Source organism: Saccostrea echinata, unplaced genomic scaffold, assembly GCF_033153115.1.
Source record: "Saccostrea echinata isolate AGI-Se365-2 ecotype Australia unplaced genomic scaffold, CSIRO_AGI_Sech_v1 ptg000036l, whole genome shotgun sequence".
NCBI classification, from domain to species: Eukaryota; Metazoa; Mollusca; class Bivalvia; order Ostreida; family Ostreidae; genus Saccostrea; species Saccostrea echinata.
In genome coordinates, this window is record NW_026889785.1 from 6,633,148 (window position 1) to 6,638,740 (window position 5,593).

General features: G+C 34.1%; 1 pseudogene; it reads right to left on the reverse strand.

Annotated features, from left to right (window-relative positions):
* Window positions 1-260: 260 nt before the first annotated feature.
* LOC133199945 (uncharacterized) lies at window positions 261-5,050 on the reverse strand (annotated as a pseudogene).
* Window positions 5,051-5,593: the final 543 nt, after the last annotated feature.

Genomic DNA, 5,593 nt, shown 5'->3' on the forward strand with positions numbered 1-5,593 from the left:
CTTACAAGTATAGCATAAAAAATCTGGAAAACATTAAATGATTAGAAATTTTCAAAGTCTAAGGGCCATAACTTTTGTAGAAATGGAAGAATTTTAATCTGTATCTGATCAAGATCAAGAGAAATACCCAAAAAATTCTCAAAACAGCAAATTAAAGTCTGGAAAACTATCTATGATGGATTGACAGATAGAAGGAGGTAATACTATATGCCCAGCTGGCCATTTCATGAAGACTTGTAAAAATTTTGCATCATAATTTATCATGATAGATTTGAAAAGTTGTTGATAGGGGAGACTGAAAATGGTGACACAGGGGAATTTACAGAATGTCCTGGAAGCTTTAAAACAAGTAATTCTAATGCTGCTGTAGATCTCCTCTGCAGTTGAAGCATCTCATCCTGTTGTGCCACCATCTTTTCATAGAGTTCAATCTTCTTAGCCCGGTACTCCTGAAGATGCTTTTCTTTTTCTCTTTCCATTTCAACAAACTCCTCCCGAATATCTTTTGTTGTTGTTGTCTCAGTCTTGACTGTAAATACAGATACATGCATTATCATAAACCAGCTACTGAATTGCTAGGTAAGTAAGCATTTAATCTCTAATTCTCAAAATTTTGTTAGGCCAGATAAAAAAATATGTGTGGTTCTGGTTACACCTCCAAACAAATTAGGGTAGGTAGGTAGGTTTTTTTTTTTTTTTTTTTTTTTTTTTTTTTTAAATATACTAAACATCAAAAATATCATTGAATGTTCTTGAATTAACTATTGGTGAGATAATACTATCGCTTTCTTTCAAGTGGTGATATTTGTAACTGACAAAACACTTGTACTGCGTGTTGAAACGATGATGTCAAAGAAGGCCACCAGTGCTGAAACTAAAACTAATACTGGAGCCAATGAGGGAAATCGGGGAAAATTCCGGAAATTTGAAAATTGTCAAAAAAATGTTTAGGGTTGGGGATATAAAATAGGGACGGTCAGGTAACCGGAACCACACATATTTTTTTTTTATTTGGCCTTATGTAATGTTAATAAAACAGTGTGCATATGTACCCATATTTCAGCAAATATATTTGAACTTAATTTCTCAGCCATCATGCATTAACATTTAAAGCAGAATATATCACTCACAGCTACTGTTATGAGATTTCTTCCTTTTCATTTGCCTTGTGGAAGATGAAGTACTTTCCATTGAAATACATGCTTCTGGACTTACTGTCAGTAAAAAAAAAATATGCATAATTATTCTTTAAGAGAGAAGATATCCAAAATATTTTTCATAGAGACTTACTTAGAAATCAGTGGAAGATTTTTTTTTAGAAGAAGAATACTCTATTTTCAATTTTTTTTTATTCTTTCCCCTTCAAAGGGACCTTGCTCAAAGGATGCTTTGTGGCAAGTTTGGTTAAAATTGACACAGTAGTTTAGGAAAATTAAGACATCAAACATATGAAAAGTTTTGAGAAAACAGACACCGGGTTACGTGTTGCACATGATCAGAAAAACGCACTTGAGCCTTTGACTCAGCTGAGCTAAAAAGAAGTGAAAGATAAACATTTTAAATTATAAATTATAACTAATTAAAAAATGTACCTGACACACTTGATGGCAGAGTTGCAGCAGAAGTTTCTTCCACTAAGGTCACGGTGCTCTCTAAAATACATTTGAGAATGGTGTTTAATCAATTAATAGCAAGTAAGTACTCCATGTTTGACACAATATAGTTTATAGTATGACTTTAACATAAAAATATATCACTGTGAATTCAGTTTGCATTGAATTGATACATGGGTTCCTATTGGGGCTTATAAGCAAAACAAGACTGAAGTATAAAAACTAGTACACTAATTGATCATAGAATAATTACCGGTAAAGGTCTTTCCACCTCCTTAAAATTTAATCTATTCTTCATATTTAACTCCCTACAGCTAAATTTTATGGAAAAGAGACTAGAAATTGCTTAAGAGATTAAAAAAAAAATTAAGTGACCTTGACCTTTGACCTTGACCAAATCTCTTCAATGTCAAAGCCCAAGGACCACATTGCAGTTGGTCCCCATGTTTCTGTAATTATATGTTTAAAAGTTTGAGGGTTTAATGATAAGTACATAGATTTAAGAAGGACAATTACTCACAAAAGGGGTCATCAAATCCTTTTGCACTGAAAAGATTAAAGTTTTGTGTTGAGAAATGGAAGACATTAGTGAATGTTTGGTATATTTATGGTTTACAGTTTCAAAAGAGCAGCAATAACAAGGTTTACAGAGGAAGGGGCAATGACCTTTGAATGGGTCAAGCCTAGGAGACAAGAATGAAATTTTCAAAATAGTTTTCAAAGGACATATTCTGATTCTGGAGAAGAAGATGAAATTTAAAAGAGGCCCAGGGAACAATGCTTATTACAATCATGCCAACAGTTTGACTGCCTGATATTCAGGAGTAAAGAGGAAGATTTTTAAAGATAGCACTAATTTTGATGGTTTTAGCCCCATCCCTAAGGCCCAACAGGTACCCTGAAATTCACAATTTTTGCACCCTTCACTCATTAATGCTATATGCCAAAATTGGTTCAGGGGTTCAAGAGAAGAAACTGAAAATGTACAAAAGTTTATGACCGACGAACAATGGACAACGCAAGAAAACCGATAGCTATAGCTAGATCATCGGAGTCACTCAGGTGACCTAAAAGGTTAGCGATGACGCCAACAAAAACAATGGCAAGAGAAAACAGAAAAATTTTAATCAGAATAATAAGAGTTATAATAAAACCGAATACATACCAGACAAATTTTCAGGCAAAACTGCATCAGCACACATAACAGACATGGAATCATTATCTAGAGGAATATTAAGTACTGTGATGATGATGATACAGATTAGAATATTTATAAACAAGCTGAATATATTTCACATCTTCTTCAATATACCTGTAACATACATGTAAATGACTCAAAATATTTCATTATACTTGGAGTTACACTATATTTTTCTAAATGTAAGTTGATATTATTTCAGATTTGTTATGCATCAGAAGAATAATGTTTACCTTTCTCCATTAATTTGAAACACGATGTATCATGATCTAATGGTGCTGCAGTACATGTACTTTCAGAGGTGTCGACACCACCTGACACACCTTCCACACAACTTTTAGTTAGAGTGCCAACAATCTAAATATAAACTCAACATATCAACAGCAAAGTAAAAGGCTAAACTCATAATGTCATACAGCATTGCTCACAAAAGGGACAAAAATATTTTTGAAATTTTAAAATTGGCAAATCATCTTTTGGGTCAATATTATTTCAGAAAAGAACCAACAACAACAATTTCATTCTGTGTAACCTTATTAACTTACAAGTTTTTCCCAGGTTTTCAAATCCTCTACAGGTGCAGGACCACCTCCTGTTGCCCGCAGTTCTTTCAAACGGGAAGCCTCCTTTTTCTTTGTTGTGCTAGAAATGTCCTGCCACTTTTTTTTTTTTACAATCAGTCACATCTCTGGTGTTCTCTGACACATTGACAGAATTTACTCTAAAATCAACATTGATACATTGTAATGTAATTTTTGGGACAGTTAAAACAGATTACTTTTAGCATACATGACCAAGTTACCTAACTCTGTCATTTGACATCCAAATATATATCTCCTTTTGCAGAAAAAACAAAAGGTAAGGTACTTTAAGCACTGAGCTCACAAAATGAATGATACCCCCCCCCCCCCCCCATATGATTATAATGGCAAAGTCCATGTTTTGCTATGGAAGACCAGAAATAAGCCAACAGGTCCTCATTTACCATAGTTATGCTCAGTATGCTGGGAAGGGCAAAGATGTGACAAGCTGAAAGGTAGACTGACTGAGCTCTTAGGTTGTATGAAGGAAGCAGCATTTAGTAACAACGAATAAGGATTAAAATAAATCCATGCCAATATTTTTATGACGGTGTGTTTCAATCAATTCAGTCAGTTACATGATAGAAACAATCAACCAGTCTGACTCTATTGACCATTATGAATAATATGTAATTATAGCTGTTAAGGGAAGTAACTCAGAAACTAAAGGTACTGTGAGCACTGAGCTCACTAAATGATACCCTCCGCCTCCCATATGATTATAATTGCAGAGTCCATGTTTTGCCCTGGGAGACCCGAAATAAGTGTCAGATCAAAAAGTAAAATAGAAGATGCACAATGGCACTATGTAATAAAGAATCTGCGAAAGTATCATTAAATTTTATTCAATAGTATAAGATAGAGCTGCAGTTAAGAATTGGGTACCTCTCAGTATTATAGAAAGAATGGACAGACGGACCAACAGACAACCCCATCACTATATACTCCCCTGCTTCTTAAGCAGGGGATATAAAAATATCAGGTACACATTAGTAAATGCAAGTAAAATTTGAATTTTACATATAAACACTGTTTAGTATTCATGGTGATTTGCCACTGATTGATATGTTTTGATACAAATTTTCAGTGATTTTTTTTCATGGGGATCATGGATGGTGCTATTTTTCCTTTTAATTTTCTTGTGCATTATGTATCTTTTAATCATTTTTTAAATTATTTAGTCTAAACTGTACGTTGTAAAACATACATTGTTCTTCTTGGATGTAGAAGCATGCAGAAGTTTGAAAATTAAATGTTTTTAATTTTACATATAGCGTTTTGTATTTTTTAAATATAAATGTTTTGTACATATCGTTGAGGATATTACATGTTTATAGTCTCACTTTCTAATACGTTTAAAATCGTTCAGTATAAATACATTGAAGTGTTTGTCGCTTTCGCTTTGTTTAGATACGAAATACAACAGAAATACAGCTAAAACAAAGCTAATAGAAATGTAAACAAATACGGTGCGTCTTGCAGCCAACTCACCTTTCAGCTATCTTTAACCAGCATTGGTTTTTCTGATTATTTGTTAGACCAGGAGTGAATTTCCCCCTTATAGTTGCTATGTTAGCCGATACTGCCTGGGCCAAGGCCTCAAGTTCTTCGACGCTCCAGTTGGGTTTACATTTGAATTTCTTTTCGCTGTTTTCCATATTTCCCGCAATTATGTCAATTTGCAGACGAATATGAAACCGGAACCTCTAATTGCGCAGCCGCGTTAAAAACGAAAGTGCGTTGCTAAGAAAGCTTTTGTCGTAAGTGTAATCGTAAGTGCGTTCGCAGATCGAAAACTTAGGAATTATCTTAAGATTAAATTTTTCACTTACGACTGGTTTTGTGAAAACGACCTAGGAAATGACTTATTATTTTCGTAAGTCAAAAACTTAAGACAGAACTTAAGATTTTTTGTGAAAAGGTCAACAGGAAAGATGCTGTGATTACATTAATGCACATAGCAAATGATGCAATAAAACACATCTTTCAGAATATCATAGACTTCCCTAACACAACTCAACAAGATTCCCAGGAGCCACATCGCTCACCTGAACACTGGCTCAGTATTGAAAAGTTAAGATATAAAAGTCGGTATTGTCTTCTTGATACTGTGGTACCTAAACGCTGAGCTACATACTCTAAAAATGCTTCTCTGACTCCCTTTCTTTGAACTGCAATTGATCACACATCAGCTGTTGTTG